General features: G+C 44.8%; 1 pseudogene; it reads left to right on the top strand.

Annotated features, from left to right (window-relative positions):
- The first annotated feature begins 17,019 nt into the window (after positions 1–17,019).
- On the top strand, positions 17,020–17,133 carry LOC147727169 (small nucleolar RNA SNORA57; annotated as a pseudogene).
- The last annotated feature ends 1,980 nt before the right edge of the window (positions 17,134–19,113 follow it).

Below are 19,113 nucleotides of genomic sequence, written 5' to 3'. Positions count from 1 at the left end.
AACACTGCAATTGCATCCTCTAAAATTGACCTTTGTGGAATCTGTGCGTCCACTATTAGGAGATCACTTCAGATATTAAGTTCGCCACATTTTGTGCTTTGTTTTATTTATTTAATGTTGTCTGGAGATTTGGTATGTTGTCAGGGACACTTTGCAGCCACTCCATCTTCCTAGTTTTCAAATGAGGGAATGGTGAATCAGGGAAGGAGGAAGGGAAACGTCTGTGGTCACATATCTGAGTGCCTTTTTGTCACAACAAGGAGGTAGGCAGAGATGATAAGGCTGGATTTCACTCCCTGATGGCACCATAGGTTGTCTTCTTCCAGACTAAGGTCTGGGGGAAGAGACCCAAACCTGAAGGGGCAAGCCTATAGTGTCTTGTGATATTCCTCCAAATTGCTTATAGTTGTCTGGATAGGTGTATGTTAGTTGCACTATGCAGCTTTGGGTGTCTGGTCCACTGACTGACATTTGGGTGTCTGTTCTGGAATGTTTCTAGAAATAATCAGCAAAGCTATTATGCATTCCTTCGAAAATGAGACACAGATTTTTCCATTAAGTTCTTTCTTCAACGAGGAGTCAGTGCAAGGTCCTCAAGGTTGGAGAAATATGCTGTGTGTTGTCTAAGCCAAAAATGGATTGGAGTGCACAGTTGTAAACTTTTATCCATAACTTGACAGGAGTCACCTATTGATAGAGTTGCAGGAGTCCAAAGGGGATAATGCCACCAGTAGTATTGTTAAAAGTGGGAGTACCCTCTATCGTTATGTGAGATTATAAAAGGCACCGTTGGAGATGGCATTGATATGGGGTGAGGAATAAGTCGGCATCGAAAGGAACCCTGAAGTTGAGCAACATCTCAGATGGTGGTGGGGTGTGGGTTAAAAGTACTGGCCTGTGGAATGGTAGTGTTAAGAGATTCTCCACTCCTGGAAATTTGGAACAATTGAAATAGAGCCCATCCTTGGCCATTCATTGCTGAACAAGAGGCCAACAGTAGCAAAGTTTTGCTGGTTCCAGAGCCCTACTCAATCTGTACCTTGGTCTGGATGCTGTTTCCCTTTATGAAGAAGCTTATCTTGTAAGAGGCCAGGATTAAGGACAGTTGAGTCGCCCAGATGTTAAATAGGAACATGTATAAGGCTGGCAATTATGACAATTTACAGGTAACATTGGTTGTTCTTGAGAGGAATTTTAATCGTTTTACTTGGAGTATCATGTTGTTGAGAAATGTGGTAAAGCGCTCATGTTGTGTCCCTTAAGGGGGGTCTGCATGCATTGAGCTGGCATCTGTGCTTGTATGTGGCAGTAAGTGTCTTTTACTGTGCAAGTCTTTGAATCTGCTCTCCCTTAATCTCCCGATTTTGGTGTGAATTAATAGATGATGTTTGTTTTTGGTTGAGTTGGTTCAATGTGCTTTTCGTGTGACCATATCTCTCAGGTAAGAAGAAGAAAGAGTTGTATTGGTAAGCACATTTTATTTTTGTTTTTGCTCGATTGCAATTCTCACTACCAATGGTTTGATATTTATGGCAAAGGTGTTTATCTTCACTTAGGTTGTGAAAGTCTGTATGTTCCGCAATGTATTTCCTGTTTGCTTGGTGTGATGTTTGCTTTCAGTGTCATTTATCATTGTAACTATATCTGAAGGTGCTGGGCGCGGGGGGAAGGCTGAGGTGGTGTTTCTCTAGTCACATTTTGGTGATTGAATTGCTAAGTGTAATCCAGCTGGCCTGTACCTGGAGCGCCTTCAAGATTGGAAGTAACATTCCAGGGGAGTGCCTAACCACAGGTATATCAGATTGTCACTGATATAGGAATGAAAAGAAAAAATACTAGTCCGGAGTAGGTCCTTTAGGTGGTTTCATGAAGATGTAAACAAAGGGAACAAGGCTGATCTCAGTGAGAAAAGCCCATCATGACCAATACAAACACACAGGAACTAGCAGTCAGGCTACTAAGGGTGAGTGAGCGTTTTGCAGAAAAAGACAACGATCGAGAAAAATCACTACTCAAATACTAAAAAACTATGGGCCATATGTATCAACACATTTCCCCATAGACACAGAATGGGCAAAACCCTTTGATACATCTGGCCCTAAATGGTAAACGTAATCCGTCACTTTTTTTTTTTTTTTATTATTTTTTTGTCCTCATAAATGCCACCAGAAATTGTCAACTCTAGATAGGCTTTTCTCCTGGCCTTTGACACGGGCTAACTATTCCCGCCCTGGCTACCGTGTAGAGCCGACGGAGATCGCCTAGAGGTAGGTTGTTACCTTGTCCCACTCCCCTTCGTGACGTATCGGAACCTTTGGGAGGACAGGACCACAAATCCTCTGGCATAATCATTGGACATTTTGTGTACCTTGTCCGTTATCTCTCAGACCATGCAGTTAGTTGGGACCACATTTTTACAGCACTCTCTCCTCCACACAGTAAGTCTAAACGACTAACAGCCATGATGTTCTTAAGACAGTTTGCAAATCGGGGAGGATTTACCGATTTCCACTCCCTACATATCTCCCTTCTAGCAATAACAATAACATAAAAAATAAACTGTGTAGTGTTGTTACTGACATCATAGTCCGTAGGGAGACCAAAGAATATTAGTCTAGGGGAATAGGTGATTGGTATGGATAGAACCTCTTATAAAAAACAACACACCTGATCCCAGTAGTTGGTGATTTCGGGACAGTCTACAAACATATGTCTATCATGCGCATCTGATGACCTGCATCTTAAACAGACATATTCTTTTGCCGAAATCCTAGACAATTTCACAGGAGTCCAGTAAGCCCTATAAGCTGTGAATAGATGATTCCTCCTGAGATTAGATGGTTTTATTATTTTTTGGGAAATTGTGAATGAGTCTATCCAGATCTTCAGCATCTCTTCGGAGTCCAAAGTTTGGTGGTGTCCACTCCTAGTTCATCTTTCACCCCCACCAGTGCATTATACCAAAATGACAACTCCCCTTTGCTCCCTATCGTCCTACTGATAAGTCCCAGAATCGGAATTTCGTCCTCATTGGCCCAGCATTGACTGCTCCACCAGGAAGACAACTGGTAGAACTTAAACCTGGAGATAGAACCCCCAGTTAGATTTAAAAGAGATTCCCAGCCTAATAGTTTGGAATCAATAGACAAGTCCCCCCACTTGGTTAATCCTGCAGCTCTCAGAGGAAGAGCCAGCCGATCCAATAGGCAATCTGGTGTACCTGGAGAATCCCAAATGGGGGCTTGGGAATGATAGTAGGGTATGTTCAAAGTTCTGCGTATTGTCCTCCAGATGTTGAATGCTGTCCCGAGAAGCTTCAGTCGGACCTTCTTAAAAAACTTCTGGTCCCCGAATTTGTACAAAAAAAACTCTTGACCTTGTGGCAGGTCTGATAGCATGGCCTGAAAAAGTCTTCCGTGTGAGGAGGAATCTAATTTGTTTGCCAGAAGTCTAAAGTTCTTGAATTGAAAAGCATAGCAGTAAAAAAGTAAATCGGGCAGAGCCAGTCCACCCAATTTTAACCCCTTTCTTAATTTCCGCCAGGCAATTCTAGGGGACTTAGTCGCCCAGATAAACAAGCCAATCCTTCCTTGAAGGTTAGAAATATCCCTTTTGTTAAAATGCAAGGGGATGGAATTAAAAAGGAAGGTGACTTTTGGCAGAATTATAATCTTGACTAGATTAACTCTTCCATAGATGTTAAGGGGTAAGGTATTCCATCTAGTCAAGAGCCTCCTAATATCCTTGACCGCCATTTGCCAACTACTTTTAGTAATATCATCCAAATTGTGAGTAAGCTGAATACCCAGGTATCTAATTTTTGATTTGGCTCCCGGTATCGGGGACAGGTTATTCCAACTCATAATATCGGTCTTTTCTTTATTAATCCTGTATCCCGAGACCGTGCCAAAATCCTCAGCCAATTCAAATAGTCTAGGAATGGCCTGCTCAGGATTTGATGTATATAGAAGCAGGTCGTCGGCATAAAGTGCTGTCTTGAGAATCAAGTCTCCAATTTTAAAAGGCTGAATCACTGGATCAGATCTCAAAGAGCAGACAAATGGCTCAATGTAGATATCAAAAAGGAGAGGGGACAGGGGACATCCCTGCCTCGTTCCCCTCGAGATGTCCAGCCATTCAGTCAGACTACCATTGACTAATACCTTAGCTCGAGGGCCCCTATATAATGTCTCAATCCCTCTAATAAACATGTCTGGAAATCCAAAATTTACCATGGTTTTCCATAAAAAGAGCCAATTAACTTGGTCAAATGCTTTTGCAGCATCAATCGCCACAATAGTCAGCGGCTGTCCTTGCTTCACTGCCATATCCATCGCTCCTATAACTTGGAAAGTGAGTTTGTTTAGTTGGCGCCCAGGTATAAACCCCCGTTGATCGGAGTGGATGATGGACTTAATTATTTTTGCCAATCTAGACGTGAGAATACCTGAATAGATTTTTGAATTTGAATTGTGGAAGTGAAATGGGCCTATATGATTCTATGTTATTGGGGGTTTTATTAGTCTTTGCTATCAGGGTTATAGTGGCTTCTGACCATGAAACTGGGATGTCCTCCCCTTCTATAAAGATTTTATTGAATAATGACAGTAGTGGGGCTATAATTTCTTCCACATTATCCTTATATAGTTCGGTCGGCAGTCCATCTGGACCCGGAGCCTTATTCCTAGCCATATTTTTTAGTTGGGCCCGTACCTCCCCCTCAGTGATCTCTGTAGCTAAATATTCTTTATCCAATTTGCTCAACTGAGGTAACTCTCTTTCGGCCCTCTAACGTACTAACTCTTCTTCCCCCAGGCTATTCTGCTCCCGGTATAGTTCTTCAATAAAACCTCTGGCCTCGATCCTAATGTCAGCGTCTTCTATCAGGGGCAGACCTGAACCCCACTGTATTAGTGTACTTATACAATTCCTACTCCGCTCCGTTCTAGCTTTCCAGGCGAGGAGAGCACCACATTTCTCCCCATACTCGAAGTTTCGGAGTTTGCTCACTTCCCACCTGTCCTTATTTTTTTTGTCGGCGCGTGCCTTAAAGCCACTCTGTAGCTCAATTAGCTCTTTTTCGAGTAGTTGGATCCTACCCCATCTTCCAATACAGCAAGCTGTAATTGTTGTTCTTTGATTTTGATCTTTTCAAGGTCAGATCTATCTTTTGCTTTCGTGAGCTTTCTCTTTAAGGCCATGTACGACCCAAGGACACCCCTCATGTAGGCCTTTAGTGAGTCCCAACCATTGGTTCCGAAGCTGTATGTACGTTAAATAAAAAGAACTCCTGCAGATTTCCCTTAATTCTACTTTTAATTTCATCATCTAAAAGGATTGTTCTATCCAAAGTCCATCTATATAGAGGGGGGGTGACCTTAAAATCAATTTTCAGTTCCACAACCGAATGGTCAGACAAACCTACTGGAATATGAGACACTGAAACAATATCTGACAGAAAAACTTGGTCTAAGAAAAAAAGGTCGATTCTAGAGTATTGTTTATATTTCTTACTGTAAAAAGAGTATTCCCTAAGATTTCCTTGCTTAGTTCTCCAAGCCTCTCGAAGACTGAAATTTTTTATAATATTTTTCAGGGCCAGCAAGGATTTGTTAAGGGAGTTATATTTTGCCTTAGAAGTACGGTCTAGAAGAGGGTCCAAAATAAGATTAAAGTCACCTCCCACGATGACTGGAGCTGTGTATAGCATCATATATTCGTCTGTTTTTTGAAGGAACCTGGGATTATCTTCATTAGGACCGTAATATACAGTGCATACAAAAGTAAGACTGCCAATAGAGAGGACCGCCATTAGCCATCGCCCCGACTGATCTATTTCCCAGTTTTGTACCCTAATACCCTTATTTGCCCGCACAATAATGGCTACTCCTCTCGTAGAACCTTTCTGTTTAGAACACAGGATCTCCAGAACCCACCTAAATCTAGAAAAAACTTGACCGTATGCTTCCGCTTCAAGATAGGTTTCTTGTAGGAGAAAAATGTGCGCTTCTGTGTTTTTAAGAAACTCACAAACTCTTTGCTGTTTTTTTCGATCCCCTTTCCCGTTTAAATTCCAAGATAATATTGTAGTGCTAGCTGCCATAGCAAAAACCAGTAATTGTAGCTCGTTGAGATCTGCAATGATTTTTCAGCCCATCAAAATAAGAACTTCTGGCATCTGAGGACATTTTAAAGTGTTTTACACCCTCCCCCCGGTAACCCCTTCCGACCCTCCCCCCGAGGAACCCTCCCTCCTTACTCTTGCTCTGCGTGTCTACGCCCTAGAGAGCCCCCCCCCACCTCTAAGACACCACATCTAACTAGAAACTTTATCTTTCCCGTGCTCTATGTATTGACCATTGTTAACCATTAACTATTGTTTATTGTGTCCCCCGACAGCCCATGTGCAGTTATTTATTTATTTATATATATATATTTTTTATATTGGTTTTTTTTTGTTCCCCTTTTCCATTTCCCTCTTTTTCCCTCTTTTCTCTCTTTTCCCCCTATGGGAACTAGCGAGTATACCAGTCCCCTCCTCCCTGTAAACTATTTACATACAATTAGTTATGGAATTAGTTGTGCACTACTTATAACTATGTACCAAAATTAATACTACTTGGCTATTTTTCTCATTTTATCTAGCAGTTCGTCTACCTCCTCGGGGTAGTTACAGTTATGCATCTTATTGTTCCACATCATTTTTAGTAGGGCAGGAAATTTCATTTGAACTTGAGCTCCAAAAGAGCGGAGTTCAGGCATCCTAGAGCCTAGCTCCCATTGCCTCTGAGCAATCCATCACTGCCACTAATGCAGTTGTGGTCCAATGCCATGGCCAGAACCCAGGTCAATGCTGTTATCTTCAATTAAGAACTGAAATTGGTCTGCCACTATTTTTTCCAGGTTTGCGGTTTACCAGCAAACACATGATAAGGGTGTTGTTCACGTCCTTGAATAAGACGTGGCCACATGAACACACCAAGTTAAAAATTGAGGGGTCCCTTACCTGGAAATTCTTCAACATCTCAGTAATATCCATTTCAATATTGAACTCTTTTTGAATGACAAATTCCTTGAATAGTCTCAAACAACTCTTGTAGTAGGTTAATAGATGAGATAACTTTTATAAAATTAAATGCTGCCTTCTAGGAGGTGTTCCCGCAGCTAGTCATGGTGGTTCAAAATACCTGCATAATCTGTTCACATCCATCTTATTGACTTTTGTATTCCAACCAGTGACATCTGCTTATGAGACCCTTAAAAGAAGCATTAAACTAAGGCAATGATCTCGGCCTTGCCCTTCTGTCCTCATGTTTGTGAGCTATGATGCCATTTGTTAGTTGCTGTTGACTTCTACTTGGAAACAAATGCTCAGAATGCTCAGAACGCACTGTAGGCGGTACAATGCTGTTCCACCAAAGGGTCTGAGAGAGATATTTCATAACGACTGGTAATAGGTAAGTGGGTTAGGTTCACCCACTTATCTGGCTGTAATGAGTAGTCTCCTGGTTAAGTGAGCAGCACAGGGTGTGATCAGACCAATATATTGTCAGTATCTCTTTCAAGCAAATGGCTGTGTTTGTATAAAAACTGCATTAAGGCAGTGTCTTTTTCAGGAATATTGATAACAGACATAGATTGTGGGCTCCTATTAAGTTGGGACAAATGATGACCAATTCAAATAAGACACAGAAGAGCACAGATCTGAGCAAGTGCATCCACAGCATCCAGCTTCCCCTGCACTGATGAACAAATGGTTGTAGGCATTGAGTTATGATTTTCCCATGTGTACATTCTGATGATTGCACATTATCTATTTGTCCAAAAAGTCAAAAAGTCTTAATGATTCAGGGTTATTTACTTTTCAAAGGAAATTTATGACAAAAGATGTCACACCCAGGGTGTCAATTAAAATGTAGCACACAGCAAAACTCCACAAGTCTATCCGTATAGCTATTGTTAATTATGACTCTTAAAAGTGGTGTAACAAAACTTGAGGGGGCCCCCCTGCAAGGTACATGGAGGGGCCGCTCTCAGGACTCAATCAGGAGCTCTCAAGCCAGGGTACTGTGCTGAAGGGGTCCCCTGGAACTTGCACCCCCCCCTGTACCGCATGGGCTGCGGGCCTATGTTACCCTATTGACTCCTAAACGTGTACCTTCAAAGTTGCCAGCTTTGCCCATCTGTTATTGTTATTGGTCGTATGTCATAAATGGTTAGAACTAAAGACTTCTCATTGTGTTTGCCTTAATTTCATGTCATACTTTTTGGGTAGTGGTTTGCCAAAGATATTTCATTGGCAAAGAAAAAAAGCTCTTCCTTTACAGCTAGGTCTATTTACCTTGAGAAGACAACATCATATCTCATCCAGCATACACATGACAACATCACATATAAATCACATAATAGGAAAGCAAAAGACTTGAACCTCTGTTTTTCAATTGTAGGTTTAAAAAATCAGATACTTTTTAAAAACATCTTTTTTCTTTTATTGACATGTTTTTGTTGTGAAAAATGTTTCTCGTCAAAAATCTTTCTTTTGCCCCTATCACCCATGAAAATTAGGAAATCTGCTGCCCTCTCTCGCATTGATGGCATTTAAACTTATATTTCTAAAGTTTGAAAATTAGAGAAAAATTTTAAAATGTAATTTTATCCCTTTCATCTTTTTATAGAAAATAATTGTCCTTAAAAGCTTTCCATTCCCTACACACCATTTGAAAAATCAGGGAAATTGATATACTTTCCCACATTAATTGCAGTTGCACTTATACTGAGATTTTGTACATTGCAGGAAGGTATAACATTTATATTTTGTTCCTCTTATTTTCATATTTGACCACATTTTAGAAAAAGTCTTTTCATGAAGCCTCCACCCCTCCTGTGGTAATGGTGAATGCTGGTGCACTTTCCTTCACCAACTGCATTTCTCCTAGAGATACAACACCCTGATTGATTGCCAAAGTTTTGTTAGAAAGTCTATCATTATATTCATGCATGGGTGATGTTATGACCTTTCCCATTGTTGAAATCTCACCCAAAGATTCAATTGGTCACATAAAAATGTGTTCACTTTAGCTGTAATTCTAGACAAAAATGAACACAATTTATTTGCTGGGTACACTTTTTAGGTCTGGGTTTTGACAGCCCCAATCACCCCTTTCCTCCCTAGTATTGTTGGTCAGACTCTTTAAGACATTGGTTTAAGACTTTGCTAATCAAGTCTTGGCTCAGCCCAGAAGAGCATGCCTCTTTCACCGGATGATATTGGCGGTAAGGGTGGGCCTTTCTGCCACCAATAAAGTACTTGCATTGAACTGTATTCAGGGCTATTTTACAATAGTCAGTCTCTATGTGGCTCCTTAATGCTGTCATGTGTCCCAGTGAGGCCTAGAAGGAAATGTTGCCAATTTACATGAACACAGGGTTTTCCTAAAGTTGCCTTGACTTGTTGCATCGACTTTTGAGACACATTTGCATTTGTGACCCTTTGGGTGAGTGTCCTAGAAACACCAACCTTTCTTACACAAGTAGTCTTCACAAGAACACTATTGTATTCCATTGGCACTATGTACAAGGCCTACATAGACGTTTTGCAAATGTGTTTGTTGTTTTGGTCCATATGGCTACACAGATATAGGTAGCACACAAACAAAGCAAGGATGCCTTGTTCTATAAATAAACATCTGTTTCCGGGTGTTGTCAGAAGAGGCACTAATGCTGACATTGAGAGATCTCTATAGGCTGTTTTGTTTGCCCAGCAGCTGACTAACATTTCCATGAGGGTTGTCCTGCTTGTGACCAAGACGTGGTCCTGCATTCTTACCCACCAGGTAATTGGATTGGATCATCCAGCAAGGGGATTCTTGGCGGAACATATACATACACCCTAGACAAGGAGGTTAGGGTCTGCATAGTAGGAGTACGCCAGACTGTTATATTATTTTAAATCCTGACCAATTGCAGTCATCAGTACTTATTTTTTTCTCTTGCTTCAGATCCGTCAGTGCTCACCACCCGACATGGCTGGCAGAATATCACGTACATGTACCCAGCCTGCCAAAAGTCCTATCAACATCACAAAGACATTCACTGCATCTGGATGCACTGCATACGCTACAGTGATTTGAGACTTAACGTTTTTATCTCTCGCATAGGCAGCGAATGAGTGCTGTCCCTGAAACACACCTTATCTACAATATAGACTTCAAGCACCGCCCATCTTTTTAATTGGTTTCTTTACCTGTTCTTCATAAATACCTGCTTTTGTTTGGTTAATATGTTTACTAGTCCCTACTTTTGTAACCTCCGATGAGGACTGCCCCTGTTACATGTGCTCTTACCCTTCATGTTATTTATTAAATTTGTGAGCACTCTTTATTTTTGCTTGCATTGACTTGCTCTCAGTTAGGTATTACTGAGTTCCCTTAATCAGCTTCTATTTGCAGTGGTATTGAGTTTGCAATTATTTGCTGTATCTTTCCATTTGAGGTGCTATTTAAAAATCTGAAACCTCTGTGTTCCTGCTGCAGTGTACATATAAGCGAGACCCACCAGCCAGTTCAAACATATCAGTGCCAGGTCATATCAGTGCAGAGGAAGAGGTCAGCGGGAGCACACCGCTGACCTCTTCCGCCGTATCGCCCCACTGCATCATGGTCTGTATTTTCAAGAACTGTTCAAAGTTCAAATTTCCAAAGTATTTCACCTCAATCGGTGCAAGTGAGTACTTGTATTGTGATCATCTCTAGACACAAGCCTAGCCATTTAAGCTGACGTGCTTGTTGGAGAGGCACCTGCGTGCCAGAGGGGCAACAAGGCCCTTGACAGGTGTTTGGCGACATGTTCTGCAACCCCGAAACTATCTCTACTGATGAGGGAATCAATCCCGAAACACGAGCTAGGCTCGTGTCTAGAGATGAACACAATACAAGTACTTACTTGCACCGATTGAGGTGAAATACTTTGGAAATTTGAACTTTGAACCGTTCCTGAAAATACTTGAACTGCACAGACCATGATGCAGCGGGGCGATACGGCGGAAGAGGTCAGCCGTGTGCTCCCAACTCCGGTATCCCCTTTTGATGGCTCCGGGTAGCCATTTAAGCTGACGAGCTTGTTGGAGATGCACCTGCGCGCCAGAGGGGCAACGAGGCCCGTGACCGGTGTTTGGCGACCTGTTCTGCAACCCCGAACTATCTCTACTGATGAGGGAATCAATCCCGAAACACGAGCTAGGCTCGTGTCTAGAGATGAACACAATACAAGTACTTACTTGCACCGATTGAGGTGAAATACTTTGGAAATTTGAACTTTGAACCGTTCCTGAAAATACTTGAACTGCACAGACCATGATGCAGTGGGGCGATACGGCGGAAGAGGTCAGCAGTGTGCTCCCAACTCCGGTATCCCCTTTTGATGGCTCCCGGTAGCCATTTAAGCTGACGAGCTTGTTGGAGATGCACCTGCGCGCCAGAGGGGCAACGAGGCCCGTGACGGGTGTTTGGCGACCTTTTCTGCAACCCCGAAACTATCTCTACTGATGAGGGAATCAATCCCGAAACACGAGCTAGGCTCGTGTCTAGAGATGAACACAATACAAGTACTTACTTGCACCGATTTAGGTGAAATACTTTGGAAATTTGAACTTTGAACCGTTCCTGAAAATACTTGAACTGCACAGACCATGATGCAGTGGGGCAATACGGCGGAAGAGGTCAGCGGTGTGCTCCCAACTCTGGTATCCACATCTCAAAATTGCCCTCACATATTGCAGACAGGGTACCCAATAGTTTCACTAGTAAATCCCATGACAAAGGCTGTCGGACGTGACCCGCCACGCCCTGTTCCCTAGCTAACCCTTCTAACATGATCGGGCCCCAACTCCGCAGCAGATGGAGCATATCCCCAAAGAAGCTTTCCCACAAAGGCAATCCCCGCCAGTTTCCTTGAAATGGTCACTCTCAATAGCCCTTTATCGATCAGCTGTAAAATAAACTGTATCACATCTTCCCTCCTGCGATTTGGCGAAGCCCTCTAGTGTGCCCCTGAAGACAAAAATTCCAGCCAGGCTAGTCTACATGCCAACCCCATGGAGGGTGCCAGGGAATCTACCAGCAGCTGAAGCATCCGGTGTGGCCTACGAACCACAACTGTCGCGGCATGGGGGTCTGGGTCCTGTCTGCTTCCTTGGCTAGCCCACTGAATCTCTCCTACTGCGAACGAGACAAAGCATCCGCAATGTCATTGTCCACACCTGGCATGTGCACGGCCCGAAAAACTATGTCATGACGCAAGCAGCCCAACACAAAAGCTCTTAGCAGCTTCAGTACCTCTTCGTCCCTAGCGGACTGACAATCTCCACTACTGCCATATTGTCAATCCTGAATGTCACTCTCTTGTGAGCCAGTTGTTTCCCCCATAGTGTCACTGCTACTACCAAAGGGAAATATTTCAGGAAAGCTATGCTCCTGCCCCCGCCCTCCATTTGCAAGGCCATGTTCTGCGCACCACTTCCCCTGCCAGAAAAGGCCAAAACCCTGGCTGCCTGCTGCATCTGAAAAAATCGGGACATCCCATACCATGTCCTCTTCATGAGCCAATGGCACCCCATTTGAGTCCTGCAAGTAAAACTTCCACATTTGCAAATGCTCCTTCACTCCCACTGATAGTTGTACATGGTGGTGGGCGGTCTCTGTCCAGACAAGGCCCTACCCAGTCATCTACAAAAAGTCCTCCCTACTCTCACTACTCTACACGCAAAGTTAAGATGCCCCAGCAACACCTGAACATCACGTACTGTGACTTTGTCCTTTACCAGCATGGTCTCTAGCAGCCCCAGCATCTGCTGCTTTTTGTTCCTCGGCAGTCTCGCCTCCATTGCTCTTGAATCCAGCTCAAACCCCAAAAAGGACTGAGCCATACTGGGCCCCATTGTCTTCTCCGGTGGCAGAGGCACTCCGAGTTCCCTCATGATCTCTTTGAAGCTGTCGAGTGCTGTTTGGCGCTCCGTGGAGCCTGAGGTGCCCACAAAGAAGAAGTCATCCAGGTAGTGCGTCACCAATGGGTGCCCCGTACGCCGGGAAAAAAAACACTGTAAAAACACACTGAAACATTTAAATATTGCGCAAGACATAGAGCAGTCCATCGGTAGTGCTTTGTCCACGTACCATTTACTGTTGAAATGTATGCCCAAGAGGTCTCAATCTTCTGGGTGGACTGGAAGCAGTCGGAAAGTTGACTTCATGTTGCATTTTACCATATCCTCTGTTGCGCCCGTGGTCACTACCAGTGGCATGAATACGACACAGTAGGCGCAGTGGTGTCAATAAAATCATTCACCAAATTAACTTTGGGCCAAGATAAATGCTGGATTAACCGAAATTGCCCCAATTCCTTCTCGGGTACCACTCCCACCGGGGAGACAATCAAATTCACCAATGGCCATTCATCGACTGGGCCCGCCATGCGGCCTTCACGAACTTCTTTGTCTAGTTTGTCTTGCACCACCTTCGGGTGTTCTCTGGCTGACTGTAAATTGTCTGCCCATCCTCTAATCCTGGTGCCCCCTGTACCCTAACCTAAAACCTTCAGTAAAACCGACTTGTAATGTCTTTACTGCCTTCTGGTCATAACCCTGTAAAGCCGCCACTAGCATGTCCACCCTAATCAGTGTACGAGCCTTATGGCCCAGCCCCTCTGGCACCCCTAGCCCCCGCTAGTCTGCTGCTGCTGCACCCCGGAGTGAGATCCCCCTTGGTTCCACTGGTGTCCCCCTGACTGCAGCCCGACCCCCCGAAGCAATTAACCAAGGCGTGTCTGCCTCTACATTTTGATCAGTCATGCCGAAATCTGCAATATTCCTGAGTGCACAAACCTTTATTGAAATCCCAACAGGCCCCGCAGATCCAGTCTGTCCTCTCCCTCTACCTCCCTCCCCGGGTGGGTCACCACTGAAAGGGTCGATAAACGAGTGGTAGCCCACTGGCCATAAATATTGTCTTCCCTCCTCAGGCGGATCCCATTGTGTGCTGCCAGAGGTCTCTTTCTAACTCCACCCATTTAGCTTTGGTGTTCCATGCCATGCGGGCCCTAAACTCCTCATCATATTGCACCAAGCGTAGCCCTCCCCAGTAATCTGCGCCTTCCGAATGTCGTCTATGTACTTAAAGAGTGCTATGCACCTCTCTGGGTACTTTTCACAGTACACACTGGCGTATATTAAAAAGGCAGCCATCACATTCTCAATAGTAAGGGGCACCCGCGGCCGCTTGGCCAGTTCGTATTCTTCCTCTTTTGAACCTTCCTTTGCACGCACCTCCCTGTGTAGCAATTTAGGCAGTTCAACATAATCTCCCTTCCAAATGCACTCTTTAGTGGTCAACATCAGGTGCGCCCCCAGCAGCTTTGTTACCACCTTGTATGGCAGCCTCTTAATCTTCAATTCTTTGCTTTCTGGTTGGACCACTGTATATCCTGTCTCCTTTGCTGCGTTGCCCAACTCTTTGGCCTTCGTGTCTCCCCCGTCCCCCATGTCCACTTCATCAGTGCCCACCCCCACGTCCAGAACTTATTTTCCTGTGCTGAGCCTCCCTCCTTCTACCCCCACTTCCTACCCTGCCCTGATCCCCACCGAAACCTTCCTAGATTTCACTATTTCTGTCTGTTTACCTGGTTCCAAAGGGGGTGCCCTCCATGCTGCATTCCGTCTTTGCACCGGGGCCGACCTGTCCACCATCCCAGATGTACCACCCGTGGGCTCCGCCGGCTGCTGTGACACCTGTAATGTACTAGAACAAGCATTACTGCCCCCGGCACCCCTGTCATCATCACACAATTCACCCTCTTCCATGCTATCAACATCATATTCCAACATTTTGGGCTCTAAAGGCCCCCAAATCCTGTCAACCGGTGGTGCTGACTGCACCCTCCACCTTTCGAATGCATCAAACTGCTGGAAGACCTGCAGTCCTGGTGTCTCGGGTCTCGACTAGGACTGTCAGGTGTTGGGGCCAGTGAGACCACTCTGTGCCGGCCACAACAGGGTCCCCCAGTGGTATTGGGCATGCCGCGCCAGGCTCCACCCTCCCTATGCAGCGGAGCCTCCAAGCCACTCCCAGCTCTGCCGAGTCTGGTTCCCGCTGACATTCCGACGCCTGCAAGGTAAAAGTATGAACTGGTGTGCTGGGCCTAACTACCCTGCTCCCCTCCGCCTGTGCCCTTCCTGTCCCTGCACCAAAAGTCGAAGCCGCCCCACCTTACAGAAATATAGTGCCATGCATGGCACCCCCTCTTCACCTTCTCCCTCACTCCACTCCTGCTCTCCAATACCCCTTGCAGCGGTCCCTGCCAACCCCCCCGGCCCAACGCCACTGGTGCCCTCTATCTTCCCTCTGTCTGGCCTCTAAACCCAACGACCTTCCGTGCACCATGTAGGCATCAATCTGCCTTACCCTATCCAGGCCCCGCACCTCCTTGTGCCAAGACATGAAAATATTCAACCCCTCCTAGTCCTTGCCCTCCAACCACATCTACCTCATCAGGGATGCTCTCCTCTCCCTCGCTCTCGCCCCCCCAGTGCCCCCCACTGTGTCCCCTGCACTCTGCAACCCATCTCCCCTTGCCAACCCACCAGCCCTCCTTTTCTATATAAACCCTCTCCCTGCATATGCCTGATCTGTAACTCCCCCATTATCCCCCTCCTCTCACTTTGGAAGGGGGCCCTTCACCTCCAACCCCTCCCTGCTCACAGGGGCATCCCATGCAATCTTCCAGCTCCCTTCCACCCTCCTCCGCCAGCTCCTGTCCTTCAGCGCTTCCCCATCCCGCTTTCGGGCCTTTTGTTGCCTCCCGCTGGGTCCGTCCGGAGAGCCCCGAGGCCCGCTCTTCCGCCAGGCCCCCTTTTCCTTTTCGCCAGGAACCTTCATTTCGCTAGAAAGCTCCGCCGCTCTCACAGTCTTTGGAGTCGCTCTCCTAGTATATGAGCAGCCCCGCCCTCTCGGGGACTCACTCGGGGACCCACTCGACGAAGTGTAAGATTTGCTCCTGCGGCGGGCCCCGCCACGCGTCACACTTGCCGCGGCCTTCATGCCTCCGCTAGGCCGCGGCTTGTCAGCCTGATCTGGGCCGCATGTGCACCGCTCGTGCAACCAGCCTGACTTACCTGTCCCTTCCCTGTCTTCGGCAGGGAGCACGCTGCCACCGCGGCCGCAACGCCCGGGGCTCAGCGCCTCGCTAGGCGCCCTCTGCCTAAGGCGTCTGGCAGTAGAAGATCAAAACGGCCAGCCTCGCTGAGGAGCCAGACCACCTCGAAGGCCATGTAATCTTTGTGTGCCATATTCCCAAAGCAGAATCACCACAACTGCACTAATGCGCCTAAAATAGCTAACTCTCACAAAAAACTTTCCTGAACTGCAAGCCCAGCCACCAGGTCACCAGAACCTAAAATGGTGGCTTGGCAAGGTGCTGGGGACCCTATATAGCCTTTGGGCTATACAACCCATTTGGCTAGTTTTGGGCTATACCCAAGCAACCCAATTTCAGGAAATGGCCGGTGAGGCCACCCCTCCCCCTCCCAAACTACCTGTGGGGCAGACCTCGCGGCGCTCGGCTACCTCCAAACCCCCCTAACAATACATCCTTGTTGAATATTGCTATGCACCTCCATTCCCCATTTACAAAACGTTGGCCAGTTTCTCAATTGTCTGCATTTACGCATTTAGTAGAAGCCCATCTTTTGTCTTCATAAGAATGTAGCATTTGAGCTCCAAAGCAGATTCTGCACCCGGTATCTATTTAAATACCGCTCTTGAATCTGTAGTAGGTCTGATTTTTTTTGGTTTATGTATCCTGATTGCTTTAGTTAATTTGCAATAATGCAGATGATTGCTGTGCCTCGTAAAGAATTCATTTTGTGGACTTAAGGGGAATAGCTTCTACGTCATTGAGTAGAATGCAGTGGGTGTCTTTAGTCTCATTAATCTTAATATTATGTTACTTAGGGTGCCGTGTGTGCAGGAGCCTCGATTACTTGGCATGTCCTGGTTATCCAGTACCATGGAAGGATGTTTGGAGGCAGAGTAATTTCCAGTGCTATGTCTTCGGCTGGTTCTATTCTCAATCACTGGGACACTTCTTATGCCTTTTACCATGTACACCTAGTCCTAGAGGATGAAGATGCTAATGCTATACATTTAAATTGTCAATCTTTGTGCTCCATGTGCAGTAATATTTATTGTGCTTTCAACCTTTTCCTGACTAAATCCTAATGTGATTGATTGCTTACTGTTTCAGCTGATGCACATGAGCCGTCATGAATGGGATCAATACTGTGTAAACACGATGGATTTCAGTGATTTTTAGATGGGAACAGTGGGTAAAAAAATAGGCAAATTTAGTCTTAGATGACAAACTGTTTACACCAATGCTTTGAAATGGACAATAATAAAACTCTTACAATTTTGATTGAACTATGGAAACAATTCTTGTCCACCTGAATCTCTACTTGCAGACTTTGAGATTCCTTTGGTGCTGCCGAGTAAACTCGGACATACGACGGAACGAAGGAAAGTAATTATTATGGGCCCGATTCACAGAATGAACTTAAGACTCAATCCTAAACTTACTACTATTTTGGTATTCACATAATGCACTTACTACTTTTGGTATTCACAGAAGTTAGGATTTTGTCTTAAGTTTGTCTTAAGACAGGCTTAAGACAGACTTAAGACAGACTTAAGACAAACTTAAGACAGACTTTAGACAGACTTAAGACAAAATCCTAACTGAAGTCTGTCTTAAGTCTGTCTTAAGTCTGTCTTAAGTTTGTCTTAAGACAAACTTAAGACAAAATCCTAATTTCTGTGAATACCAAAAGTAGTAAGTTCATTCTGTGAATGCCAAAAGTAGTAAGTGCATTCTGTGAATACCAAAATAGTAGTAAGGTTAGGATTGAGTCTTAAGTTCATTCTGTGAATCGGGCCCAATGTTCCTCCGTTCTGTCGTATGTCCGTGTTTACTATCCCCCACCCTGCCCCTCTCCCGTCCCGCCACACCGCCCTGCAGCACGCCCTATGTGAGCTGCCACTGTTACTGTATAAGTATTTGTTTTTACCTGACAATAGTAAAGTAATAAAACTTGATGTGCCTGATTGAGTTTCAAGTCTTCTTTGTGTGTTATGGAAGCTATAAGACCCATTGAGAGTTGTGCTAGCTATATATGAGCATTATAGTGTTACAAAAGGTGCCCGTCTGCCTTCCCAGGTGGAATCTTTGCAGAGGTAGAAATGTGTGCTGTCTGAACCTACCCACCTCAGATTTAGAGTGCTGCCTTTCTCTACCCAGGATGTGGTGTTACAGTCAGAGATGCTAACTGGGGAAACGGGTTTGAGTCTGGGCGTGGGCTCAACATCCTGTCAAACTGGGCAAATCATTTAATCTCCCCATCCCTATAAACAATTGTGTGTGACCTTGTGTAATGGAACTGGTGCTCATGGAAAGTCCTCCAATAACCTTCCGGTCGAATTTGCGCTATATTTTTAAAAGTGAATTAAGATAAAAGCAAACCTTCTCATGAGGAAAGATACATTAATTCTCATTTATTGGCTGATTTGTACAAAGTGAAACCAGAAAACCTGGACACATTGTGGCTTTCTCACTTAAACTTGTTATCAGGCAAATTACTTATTTATTTAAAACTTTTTTCTTCATTATCGCATATGAGAGCACTTCCAGAAATGTGAGTTCAGGTTACCAGTTGTACAACAATAACACTTTAAATAAATACTTCTCAATGCAGTGCTATAATGTGCATATTAGTGTCAAAGCTTGCATGTTAAAGAACAGTAGATGTTGTAGCACCCAGGATGATGTGCTGCATGGCTAAATACTTATAAGGTCCCAAAGACGAGACCTATTGGCCATGCCAATGCTTGTTTGTTTTCTCTCAGCTTTGTTGCATTGCAGTTGCTTTCTCATTACTGTGCCTCTTGTAGGAGAATGAATTTTACTGATAGCCTCCCCTGACAGAAATAAAATCACCATATAGTTTCCAATTTCCTCACTGGAGACTATCTCTAGGGTACCCTTATTCCCATCTAACTCAAGGTTAGAGAG

This window comes from Lissotriton vulgaris, chromosome 3_1, assembly GCF_964263255.1.
Source record: "Lissotriton vulgaris chromosome 3_1, aLisVul1.2, whole genome shotgun sequence".
NCBI classification, from domain to species: domain Eukaryota; kingdom Metazoa; phylum Chordata; class Amphibia; order Caudata; family Salamandridae; genus Lissotriton; species Lissotriton vulgaris.
The sequence above is the reverse complement of the archived record's forward strand: the minus strand, read 5'-3'. Positions and strand labels throughout refer to the sequence as shown.